A 13,997-nucleotide genomic window follows, 5' to 3' on the forward strand; every position below is an offset into this window, starting at 1 on the left:
CTGATCATCCAGACAGATTTTTTTGTCATCAGCTGCTGTGTAGAGATGGTCTGACTGGTCGCTGTTACTGGGAGGTCGAGTGGAGCGGAGAGGTCCATATATCAGTGAGTTACAGAGGAATCGGAAGGAAAGGAGATGGTGAAGACTGTGTATTTGGATACAATCGTCAGTCCTGGAGTCTGCACTGTTCTTATGATGATGGTCCTGTTTGTGTCATGCACAATAACAGAGAAACATCCATCTCCTCCTCCTCCTCTGTCTCTAACAGAGCAGCAGTGTATGTGGACTGTCCTGCTGGCACTCTGTCCTTCTACAGAGTCTCCTCTGACACTCTGATCCACCTCCACACCTTCAACACCACATTCACTCAAACTCTTTATCCTGGGTTTGGGTTTTATTCATCTGGTTCCTCAGTGTCCCTGTGCTGAGTGGAGTGTAAAGAGTGTCTCCTGTTAGAGAAACACTCTGACTGTTGAACAGATAGTTCAGTCTGTACATGTCTGTCTCTTTCACTCACAAACACGTTTTCAGATTCATGGATTCAATCAGTTGATGTTTCAAACTCTTCTGAATGATTCCTTGTAAACTTCTTCCTCTTCAGTCCTTTAAAGATGGAAGCTCCCATTATTCCAGGACCCACATGTTGTTTTTCTGTCTTTTTCCACTCAAAGCTTCACAGTGAATATCAGTATGTTGTGTTTCTCTGAAGCTCAGTTCACAACCAGTATTTGCTCAACAGTTTTTGTTGGGTTTATATTTTATTATTGTCATTTGTATTAAGAAATATTTAACCATATATGCTTAGAGGTGTATAATCGATTGTGTAGTGATAGGAGGTTTGATCCTTAATAGTCTACAACAGCATTGTGTGCATTCCAGAGTGTTCTGGTTTTCACACCCACACTCTGGGAGCATGGGAGAGGTCATACCTTGTCTTATTGTTTTATGCAGGGCTCTAGAGTGCGACCAATTTGGTCGCAAATCCGACCAAATTTTTCAGTTGTGCGACTAAAAAAAATATTTGGTCGCACCAGTGCGACCAAATATTTTCGGGTAACAAAAAAAAAAAAAAATCTCTGCAACTCTCCGTGTGGTCAACAACAGACACACATTATGCCCCTATCGTGGACTAAACCAATCAGAGCTTTCTCACCCCACGGCCCGAACACGGACACGCTGTCGGAGTTTAGCGATTCTGATGCGTCGGGTCCGCGCTGTGTTTCCGTCTTTTTTGTGCTGATTCTGAGCTGCAGGTTTTGTCTCTCTCCAACCAAAATTCGCCGAGCCAGCAGCAAAAGAAGCAGCAAACTACGCTTCACATTTGATCAATGTTGTCATGAATTCCCTCTGACTTTTGCTGTTTTGCTTCCACCACGATAAAAATCACACTTCATGCACAGCTCCCTCTCTCTCTCTCTCTCTCTCTCTCTCTGTACTTCAAGAACAGTTTCCCATCTCATTTCTGCTGTTCAATACTGAAGAAATTTAAACTTCTTAAAATTATGCAAAATTGCAGAATATTGCAGAATATTTTTAAGGTTATCTGCTATAAAACGCCAGACCAGGAAAATCTCCTTCATGTTTTTCTGTGTTTTATTCTCAGTTACTTTGACACAAAGGCATCTGCTGTGATGTTCACAATTCTGATGAAGTCTCACATGTATCAGTACTGATAAATGATCAAAATTATAATATTTCTGACTGTCTGAGGCTAAATTGAATCGAATCAGGACTTTGAGAACCGGAATCGAATGGATTATAGAAATCAGTGATGATACGCAGCCCTAGTGAGCAGCCTAGGCCTGACAGAAGTGGATGTAGCTGTGGGTAATAAGAAAAGATGAATGTAACAGTGACAGTTACATTCACTTATTGCAGCACATTATATGCTGCAATAAATGCACTGCCCAAGTGTCCCCTCTACCCACTGCCTTTCAGCAGCAGGCAGCAGCAAACAGGTCGTCAGAGGAGCCAAGATGATGATTAAGTTTAACATTTTCTACAATATTGACAAAGCAATTTAAGCACAAGATTGTTAGTTAATAATTTAGAAATGAATATTGTCTGTATGGACTTCCCCCCCAAAGAAAGTGCACATGTAAAACTGCGGTGTTAAGCGATGCCGTTGAAAAATTTGAGTGCGCCTAACTTTTGTGCCGGTACGCCTAAATTTTTAAAGTTAGGCGTACCGGTGCGCCCATATCAAAAAGTTAGTCTAGAGCCCTGGTTTTATGGTTTATGGTAGGATAAACATATCTATATCTGTTTTAGGCTAAGTGCCTTTTGTTTAGATGAACTGCTGGACTTCCAGGCCAGCAGGTTTAGGGAAGTCATATATCGGGTCATGCTTTGACCCCCCCCCCCACACACACACACACACACACACAGGGTATTCTTTGTTCACATGTGAACCTATGCATATTCATGTAACCACAATAAAAGGAGTGCTGTGGGGAACCTGGCTGAGAGTCTGACGGAGGTCAAGCGGGTGGAACAACACTTGGCTCCAGGCAGGCCTCCCTCATGCATGAGTACTACAAAGAACTTTGCCTACTTGTGTCTTGTTTTTGCTGTGTAGCAAATAGTCCAGCGTTCCAGCGAATAGGTTTATGCTACAAACCTATCAGTTTTGAATGCAGTTCTAAGCAGAATCTGATTGTATTGAGGGATCATAATGCATGTAGCTGATCTAATAAACAGCTGTGGTGGAGGTCCTGGGACAAAGAGACACAGGAAGTGTTTGATTCAGTCAGAGCAGTTTGGACTTATTGAACACCTTTGGTGTCTATGATGGTGTCGTCTGTGGAAGGATGTGTAGAGCAAAAACTAAACCAGCCAAGAACAACACCATGAAGCTCATTTAAGAGAAAAAAAGTGAAGGTCTGGTGACAGATATAAACACAGTTGCTGGTTTGAACCCCATCAGCTCCTGGACCCCTGCTCTCTGTCCAATCACAGACTGAACACATCAGCAGGACCACCAAAGTCCTAGGATTAATCCAGGGTCTGTCCTCAGACTTTGAGACTTCACTGGTCCTCCTGACTCTTGGTGGCGCTGTCACTTGGTGTTCGCTCGCTTTGTGGTAGAGTATCACTTCCTGTTCCTGCTCAAACACAGTGGTGTTTCTGAGTAGCTTTTCTGCTTAGCAATTTAATTTAAATCTTTTGATACATCCCTTTTTCATAGTATAATCTTAACGTGCTTCATCTGAATCACCCTTTCTGTGTACTCACTACCTAATTTATAGCCAAAGTATTCACTCACTGTCTCTTTACTGTTTCGTTAGCTTAGCTTAGCTCGTAGCCGACTCGTTAGCACCATGGCTACTTCACCTGTCCCTCCTGCACTTTCCTGCTCATTGTGTCAGATGTTTAGTTACTCCTCGGCCTCCTTTAGCAGTAATGATACCTGTAACAAATGTAGCATATTTGCAGCTCTGGAGGCCAGGATTACTGAATTGGAGACTCGGCTTCGCACCCTTCATTCACCCGTAGCTAGCCAGGCCCCTATAGCTGGTGCAGCCGAAGATAGCGTAGGCCCCGCTAGCTGTTCCCCGGCAGACCCCAAGCAGCTGGGGAAAGAGGGCGGCTGGGTGACGGTGAGGAGGAAGCATAGTCTTAAACTGAAGCCCCAGGTACACCACCAACCTGTTCATGTGTCTAACCGTTTTTCCCCACTCGGCGACACACCCGCCGGGGGTCAAACTCTGGTAATTGGTGATTCTGTTCTCAGACATGTGAAGCTAGAGACACCGGCAACCATAGTCAATTGTCTTCCAGGGGCCAGAGCAGGCGACATTGAAGGAAATTTAAAACTGCTGGCTAAGGGTAAACGTAAATACAGTAAGATCATAATTCACGTCGGCAGTAATGACACCCGGTTACGCCAATCGGAGGTCACTAAAATCAATATTGAATCGGTGTGTAACTTTGCCAAAACAATGTGGGACTCTGTAGTTTTCTCTGGTCCCCTCCCCAATCAGACCAGGAGTGACATGTTTAGCCGCATGTTCTCCTTAAATTGCTGGCTGTCTGAGTGGTGTCCCAGAAACGACGTGGGCTTCATAGATAATTGGCAAACCTTCTGGAGGAAACCTGGTCTTGTTAGGAGAGACGGCATCCATCCCACTTTGGATGGAGCTAGTGATGGGTAGATGAGGCCTCGTGAAGCGTTTCAGCACATTCCCCAAACTGTATCGATACTGTGTCGACACAGTGTTGCTGTTTTGCTCCATACTGACACCTGCTGGACCTTAAATATCATTGCAGGCAACTTGAGACTTAAACAGACACTGATTCAATGACCTAGTCATACGTGTATACACTGTAAGGTATTGTATTTTCCATGGAATCATTTTATATCTTTTACATTTCAAATATTGTAGACATATTTAAAATATAGTGTGAAAGACATTAAGTGAAAATTAAAATGAAAGTATTGTGAATGTAATATTACCCATTTAAATGTAATTCACTCAGAGTTTATTATAAATTTTTATTCAGAAAAATAACTTTATCCAATGTGTTTGCATTCAGTCTATTGTGTTTTTTTGACACCATTTCCCTAGCTTTGGAAAACACACGCTCACAGGGCACAGATGAAGCCGGGGTACACAAAAACTGTAAAGCCGGGTGGAAAAAGTTCTGATAAGATGTCTTTCTATTCCCCCAGTACGTTAAAGGATCCTCTGATCTTGGAATGTTTCTCTCCACCAAGTAGCGCTGGACCTCAATGATGGAGTCCACTGTTGCATTGTTGGTTTGTCTGCCAACTTCTTCATCGAGCTGCTGCCACAGGTTTTCTGAAATAATAAAAAATGCATGGCCGTTTTAGTTTTTGTCATCTACTCCAAATTAGTACACATTAGCATCAAAATAAATGTGCGAATAAGCTGATAATACTGAAGTTGCCTGGAACAGGTGACTGCTCTGATGAAGGTCCAGGCTGTGGCTCAGATGTTATGGGGGCAATTACTGCAGACCACTCCATTGTCACTCGTTCGAGTTCCTCCGCATGTTTTTTGGCTATCAATACCTTGATGGTCTGAAGATGAAACAAAATTAAATCAGTATGCAGGACTTAACATCAGCTACCTGATGAGATATTGTCTATATAAACCTTTCTGGTTGGCAAAACGTATGATGGATCAAGGACCTGAACCGGCTGCCTGAACCCCTCACTCTCCACAATACTAAGGGGTTGGCAGTCCTTTATAATAAAATTCAGGACTGCCTGGTCCAGAACAATCTTCCTAGATGCTTGATTTCAAAATAATATAATACATATTAATAAAAAAAATGATAATGCTGCTCGATGTCTATATAGGCCTACCTCTGTTCATTCTCGGTGTGTTTGTCTCCTCATTTTCATGTTTGACTCTGTAATGCCTAAACATTGAGGAGGTGCTTTTGTTTGTGTAAGAAAGCTCCACAGAACAGATGCAACACTTAACCTGCATAAAATAAATAATTTACACTGCAAGTCACATTGCTGTTTTTCCTATGTTGATAGATTACACTGAAACAAAGAAACAGTTACCTTATTTGCAGTTAAAAGATCAAAATGATCCCACACAGCAGAAACTTTTTTTTTTCTTTCGGGCTCCATTTTGTTATGGAGAGATGTGTATTTTTATTTGTTGTAGAGAGATATGTATTTTTTTTTTTTTTTTATCTTTGCGAGAGTAACTTTGTTTATTTTTTGGTGGCGACTCATTCCGTTGACAGATGCGGACGCGGTACCTTTTAAACACAGTTTGGCGCGTTGGCAATGAGCGATACAGCAGCTGTATCGATCACGTGACTTTTTCGTAAAGCGACGCACGCACCGATACAGGCTTCGCTCTGTGAGCTTGATACATGCGCCGGTGCGTCAGTGTTGGTGGACCCATCACTAGATGGAGCAGCTCTTATTTCTAGAAATATGGACAAATTTATTAAACCCCCCAAAATATGACTATGCAGAGTTGGGACCAGGAAGCAGAGTTGCAGTCTTACACGCCTCTCTGCAGCTTCTCTCCTCCTGCTACCCCTCCGGCTACCCCCCAAAAAACCCATCTCCATTGAGACTGTGTCAGCTCCCAAAAAGACAAAAAACAAACCAAAAACCAGCAATAAACAACTTAAACATAAAAAATCACAAAGAAAGAACAATACAGTATCCACATCTGAACCAAAGAGTAAAACAGTGAAATGTGGATTATTAAATATTAGGTCTCTCTCCTCCAAGTCTCTGTTAGTACATGACTTAATAATTGATCAACAAATCGATTTACTCTGCCTTACAGAAACCTGGTTGCAGCAGGATGAGTATGTTAGTTTAAATGAATCAACACCCCCGAGTCATTCTAACTACCAGAAATCTCGAAGCACAGGCCAAGGGGGCGGTGTGGCAGCAATTTTTCACACCAGCCTATTAATTAACGAAAGACCAAGACAGACTTTTAATTCATTTGAAAGCCTGATGCTTAGCCTCGTCCACCCCAGCTGTAAAACTCAGAAACCAGTCTTACTTGTTATTATCTATCGTCCACCTGGGCCTTACACAGAGTTTCTCTCTGATTTCTCAGACTTTTTATCTGATTTAGTGCTCAGCTCAGATAAAATAATTATTGTGGGTGATTTTAACATCCATGTAGATGCTAAAAATGACAGCCTCAACATCGCATTTAATCTGTTATTAGACTCAATTGGCTTCTCTCAAAATGTAAAAGAACCCACCCACCACTTTAATCACACTCTAGATCTTGTTTTAACGTATGGCATAGAAACTGAACATTTAACAGTGTTTCCTGAAAACCCTCTGCTGTCTGATCATTTCCTGATAACATTTACATTTACAATAATTGATTACACAGCAGTGGAGAGTAGACTTTATCAAAGTAGATGTCTTTCTGAAAGTGCTGTAACTAAGTTTAAGAATATAATCCACCCACTGTTATCATCTTCAATGCCCTGTACCAACATAGAGCAGAGCAGCTATCTGAACGCTACTCCAACAGAGGTCGATTATCTTGTTAATAATTTTACCTCCTCACTACGTACGACTCTGGATACTGTAGCTCCTGTGAAAACTAAGGCCTCAAATCCAAAGTCCCTGACTCCGTGGTATAATTCTCAAACACGTAGCCTAAAGCAGATAACTCGTAAGCTGGAGAGGAAATGGCGTGTCACAAATTTAGAGGATCATCATTTAGCCTGGAGAAATAGTTTGCTGCTTTATAAGAAAGCCCTCCGCAAAGCCAGAACATCTTACTATTCGTCACTGATTGAAGAAAATAAGAACAACCCCAGGTTTCTCTTCAGCACTGTAGCCAGGCTGACAAAAAGTCAGAGCTCTACTGAGCCAACAATCCCTTTAACGTTAACTAGTAATGACTTCATGAACTTCTTCACAAATAAAATTTTTATCATTAGAGAAAAAATTACCAATAATCATCCCACAGATGTAATATTATCTACAGCTACTTTTAGTACCATTGATGTTAAGTTAGACTCTTTTTCTCCAATTGATCTTTCTGAGTTAACTTCAATAATTAATTCCTCCAAACCATCAACGTGTCTTTTAGACCCCATTCCTACAAAACTGCTCAAAGAAGTCCTGCCATTAATTAATGCTTCAATCTTAAATATGATCAACCTATCTCTAATAATCGGCTATGTACCACAGGCCTTCAAGCTGGCTGTAGTTAAACCTTTACTTAAAAAGCCATCTCTAGACCCAGCTGTCTTAGCTAATTATAGGCCAATTTCCAACCTTCCTTTCATATCAAAAATCCTTGAAAGAGTAGTTGTCAAACAGCTAACTGATCATCTGCAGAGGAATGGCTTATTTGAAGCGTTTCAGTCAGGGTTCAGAGCTCAGCACAGCACAGAAACAGCTTTAGTGAAGGTTACAAATGATCTTCTTATGGCCTCTGACAGTGGACTCATCTCTGTGCTTGTCCTGCTAGACCTCAGTGCTGCATTCGATACTGTTGACCATAATATCCTATTAGAGCGGTTAGAACATGCTGTAGGTATTACAGGTACTGCACTGCAGTGGTTTGTATCATATCTATCTAATAGACTCCAATTTGTACATGTAAATGGAGAGTCCTCTTCAGACACTAAGGTCAATTATGGTGTTCCACAGGGTTCAGTACTAGGACCAATTCTATTTACATTATACATGCTTCCCTTAGGCAGCATCATTAGAAGACATAGCATAAATTTTCACTGCTATGCAGATGACACGCAGCTCTATCTATCCATGAAGCCAGGTATCACAGACCAATTAGTTAAACTGCAGGAATGTCTTAAAGACATAAAGACCTGGATGGCCGCTAACTTTCTGCTTCTTAATTCAGATAAAACTGAGGTTATTGTACTCGGCCCTGAAAATCTTAGAAATATGGTATCTAAGCAGATTCTTACTCTGGATGGCATTACCTTGGCCTCCAGTAATGCTGTGAGAAACCTTGGAGTCATTTTTGACCAGGACATGTCCTTCAACGCACATATTAAACAAATATGTAAGACTGCTTTCTTCCATTTGCGCAACATCTCTAAAATTAGAAATATCCTGTCTCAGAGTGATGCTGAAAAACTAGTTCATGCATTTATTACTTCCAGGCTGGACTACTGTAATTCATTATTATCAGGATGTCCTAAAAACTCGCTGAAAAGCCTTCAGCTAATCCAAAATGCTGCAGCAAGGGTACTGACAGGGACTAGAAAGAGAGAGCATATTTCTCCTGTTTTGGCTTCCCTTCATTGGCTTCCTGTTAAATCCAGAATTGAATTCAAAATCCTGCTCCTCACATACAAGGTCTTAAATAATCAGGCCCCATCTTATCTTAATGACCTTGTAGTACCATATCACCCTATTAGAGCACTTCGCTCTTGCACTGCAGGCCTACTTGTTGTTCCTAGAGTATTTAAAAGTAGAATGGGAGGCAGAGCCTTCAGTTTTCAGGCCCCTCTTCTGTGGAACCAACTTCCAGTTTGGATTCGGGAGACAGACACTATCTCTACTTTCAAGATTAGGCTTAAAACTTTCCTTTTTGCTAAAGCATATAGTTAGGGCTGGACCAGGTGACCCTGAATCCTCCCTTAGTTATGCTGCAATAGACGTAGGCTGCCGGGGATTCCCATGATGCATTGAGTTTTTCCCTTCCAGTCACCTTTCTCACTCACTATGTGCTAATAGACCTCTCTGCATCGAATCATATCTGTTATTAATCTCTGTCTCTCTTCCACAGCATGTCTTTCATCCTGTTTTCCTTCTTTCACCCCAACCGGTCGCAGCAGATGGCCGCCCCTCCCTGAGCCTGGTTCTGCCGGAGGTTTCTTCCTGTTAAAAGGGAGTTTTTCCTTCCCACTGTCGCCAAAGTGCTTGCTCATAGGGGGTCATATGATTGTTGGGTTTTTCTCTGTATTTATTATTGTGCTATCTACTGTACAATATAAAGCGCCTTGAGGCGACTTTTGTTGTGATTTGGCGCTATATAAATAAAATTGAATTGAATTGAATTGAGAGCTTCAGTTACTCACAGTTAGACACAGTAACAAATATGTCATCATCCATCTTCTTCTACACTCTATCACTGATCACTAAAACTAGCTGATGTCTGTCCTGATGTCCAGGTAGGACAGACTGCAGTGAGTTTAATAAGCTGTGTTAGAGACACTTAGAGGGACAGCTTCATCTGTCAAACAGCATCTATGATCAATGATGGTTTGATTACTGCATTTAACAGAGTTCATGGTTGAAACAACAAGAAGACTCTGCAGGTGCACCTGGAGGTCTGTTATTAGATTTACTGCAGAAACTGGATCCAACTGGAGCTCTTGTTGGGATCCAGGGTGCAGCAGGTCTGTGCTGAGCAGAATGAATAAACCAATCAGATGTCTCTGTATGAGCTGGCGGGGTCACAGGAGGTTCACAGAAACTCTGCAGCAGCATCATCAGCTCACATGGAAACTTTGATGATTCACTTCTGTGGTGTTTTTACAGAAACACGTCACAAAATTAGCACCGCCTGTTTCTTGTCTTCATCCTGGATTCTTGTGTTGGTGTTTTTACACACAGCAGATATTTCCTGGTGGGTTCCTTGATGACCACATGAAGTTTTCTGAAGCTTGGATTGAAAACGCTTCATTACTCAAAGCTTTCCAACACAGGCCTCTGTGCTGCCATCTGGTGGACAAACATATGAAGTGCAGCGTGAAGCTACAAATTAAAATGAACTGCTTCAGCTACGTTTATATATAACATACTATAACCTATATCACTATATGTATAGTGTATTATGTAGGTTTTAGAGCTGGGGGTAGAATTGCTGATGGCCTGGTTGTTATTTATTTCCCCATGGTTCACCAGCTCTCACACAACATCACCACCAATGATCCACGTCCTCATAAACCTCTGAATCAGGTCCTGAAGCTGTGACGTCCTGAGTGAAGACCTCACTGATCACATGACTCTGGTCACCTGGATTCAGTGTTTCTGACGCAGTGTGCTGGGTTTTTAAAAATCCGTGGCTGCTGCCTGATGTTGGGCCCACAGAGGAAGACGACTCACTCACTCTTCTTCACTTCCTCCTTAAACATGTGGAAGGAGAGCAAAGTACTGCCAGACTCTTATTTCTGACAGGAACAGAAGAAACCACAGCAAACTGTTCCAGTTATTCATCTTCATCACAATCTATTTATTTATGATGGTGTCGTCAGTCTGAGGGTTTGAATTTTCCATGTCTGTGTGATGTGTGGTGTGGAGGCTGCTGGTTAAACTGGGACTCACTGTTTAAAGCACTGAGTGCTCATAGAGAGATGCTCCATGAGTCCCAGTACAGACTACAAACATGGTGGAAACTTAGCTTTGATATCCACACACTCTGCACGTCTGTGAGTAACTGTGTGAAAAGATTTTGTTTATTCTTCAAATATGCTTTGCTTGTAATTGTGTAAACTCTGAATGACGATTCACCCTGATAAACATGAAGCCTTGCCTATGCTTATCATATGCCTGTGAAGACAAGTTTCTGTGTAAAGAGGAACGGAAAGTTCCACTTAAGCAGATGTTTAGTCTAAGTATGAACAGAACGTTTTAGCAAGATATGCATTTGTCTGTTAAGCAATCTATATTCTTTAGCAAGATATGCATTTGCAATCTATATTCTGAGAACAGGCGGAGACTGCCTCCGTCTGCTGTGTCCTATATAACCTGCAATAAAGAAGTGTACTGTGTGACTCTCATTAGAGACGTTCACCCATGTACATGTGATTGATTATATTGTCTCACTGTGTCTCTGTTTTACTTTGGCAGCCTTCTATTTGGGAGATTTCCCCCGAAATCCTTCGAAGCCGGATGGGACGGCCTATTTAAAGCAGCTCCCATAAGAGGCGCCTCACCAGGTCCCGTCGGTGCGAGAAGCCCACGTTGAAGTCTGCCGGCAGCTCACATACTAGGTGTGTGATAAAACCCAAGAGCGTGAATTCGGGACTTGGTCAACGTTTTACAAGCGATCCGCACCGTCGGGGGCTGATCAGGTGCATCTGAAGAAACCAGCGCCAAGGTAAGACAGACTATTTTGAGATAATAAAGGTTTGCGCAAAAACGAAAACGAAACTTAAAAGAAATAGACTCGTCCAAGAGAGACTGGAAGCATTAAGCTCGTCTTGAGGACTGGTAGTCAGCTCGCCCGCAGAGGGTTGGAAGCAGTAAAATAAATATTGAGCTCGTCTAAGAATGATTGGTAGCTCCCCGAAAGGGTAAAAATAGGCCTATAAGCTCGCCCAAGAGAGGCTGGAAGCACTACGCTTGCTTTAAGGAAGCTGGTAGCGTGAATGCGCGTTGAAACTGTCTGTCTTTTATTGTCTATTTTTGTGGTGGAATAAGTTGATTTTTACAGCACAATAAGGAGGCTGAACTATTCCACTGATTTGTTTACTGTTGGTCGCTGAAGTACTGGTGAACTGAGAGGAAGGTCGTGTTTTATCACATAAAGCCGACACCGCTTTTGAGAATAGCTCAAAAGTAGAAGGGCGTGTCAGCCACCTCTCTCTGTTCTCGTGCCAGTGAAAGCGCCGCAGGTGTGTGTGTATTACTAAGCGCTAAATACATAAAGAAAGAAATAAAATAAGTAGAAATAAACATATAAAACAAATAAGAAAATGGGAAATAAAGCAACAAAACTCACTGCTGACGAGCAGTGGCTAGAGAAGAAATGTCCAGGCGCCGGACAAATTAGTGCATATAGATGGAGAAATCCAAAGAAAACCTAAATGTCCCACGTGGGAGGGAAAATGCATTAACTAAATTATAAGAAACCCTCCAAGCAGAAATAAATACTGAAAAGGAAGCTAAAAAGAAATCAAAGCATACACAAGAGTTGTAATATTTTAAAGCATGGAAAGAGGAATGAAGTGGAATAAACAAAAGGTTAAATTAAGGTTAACTTAAATTAAAGCAATGAAACAAAATTGGGAAGACAACCAAGCTGAATGAATAGAATGCGTGAAACCAGATAATTCACACAAAATATATCAAATAAAAAAGAGAGATGCATAAGGCATATTAAGGCTGTGTCATTGTTCAGCCAAGGAAAATGTCTCCAGCTTGGGAAGGTGTGAAGCTGCAGGTTCACACAGACCCGTGATGGATACATAATAAAATATAAACTAATATACTATTGTATATTAGTAGTAAAGTAGTGTATTGTGATATACTATTGCTGTTATAAAAAAGGAAAAACAATACAATGATAACATTAATAATGACATACTATTAATAGGAAGAGGCACCTCAGTCAGTTATGATGCGAGGTGGAAGATTGTTAAAAGTAGTCTGATTCAAGCTTAAGGTTTGCTCAAAGTCAGTACAATGATATAGGAGATGAAGAAAATAAGGAAATAGCTACACTAATCAGGTGCATAGAGACACCTGACCTGCTTGTAAACCTGTCATCTTAGATGAGACTTTGTTAAGATGAAGAGCAAACCTATACTAACAACTAATAAGCCAAACCCTGTATACAACAGCTAAAGCTACAGGTTTGAGAAGCTGAATAAAATGAATTAAATATGTGGACACTACCAAGCTGATGAGCAAGTTACACATAATGATTAGGCATATGATTTACTAATGCAGATGTAATAACTTTATTCTAAAATTCAAGGAGAACAAACAAGAACAACATCTTCAGTTATGTCTTGTTGTTGTTCTCTGTGTAGTGTGCTGAGTACTGTAACTTCTGAAGTAGCTCTCACCATGTGTCCTTGATGATGATAAGTCCAGAGCCAGCTGAGAGCTGGGTTGTCTGTTTTGTTTTATGTGACAAGGCTGAGAAATTAAAACTTAGTTTTGTGGAAAAGAGGAAATTGCTTTACTGCTACAATATATTAGATAGCATATTAATCAGCATTAATATTATCTCGTATAGCTTTAAGCTGGTCAGGTGACAGTTAATACACGAACACCATAGTAAGCATTTAACACGCTGACACCATATTAATCCTTATTACAGGTGCAGCATAACCACTTTCAGTATTATTATGTCTTTATACACACATTGCAGTCCTGTGCTCATAAGGAGTTGAAGCTTTCCCAGGTAATTAAAGGTCTCAAGCTTCATTCAGCGTGACTGTCTGGGTGACACATTGGTTAAAAAGCCGGGAGCTTAAGAAAGATTGCACACATGCTTACAAAACACACATATATCACATATAACCTAGAACTAGATTTAAACATAGGCCTGAATGTACTGAGCAAACATGTTGCACTGGAGCTTTCTTGACAACAGGTGACGCGTGGAGAGGACCAGCCCCTGGAGACTGCAGAGGCCCGGGTCCATTGCCTTTTTTGGAAGAAGATGCCAAAAAGAGGAACCTCTATGTTGCACTTTATGCTTAAAATACATGAATGTTCTGTACATGCAAATTATGTGCTTGTAAACGCTAGAAGGGGCGTTATAATACCCTGATGCTATAAAAGCAGTCTGAAGTATAATTTTGGT

The sequence above is a fragment of the Oreochromis niloticus genome, unplaced genomic scaffold, assembly GCF_001858045.2.
Source record: "Oreochromis niloticus isolate F11D_XX unplaced genomic scaffold, O_niloticus_UMD_NMBU tig00008834_pilon, whole genome shotgun sequence".
Classification (NCBI taxonomy): Eukaryota; Metazoa; Chordata; class Actinopteri; order Cichliformes; family Cichlidae; genus Oreochromis; species Oreochromis niloticus.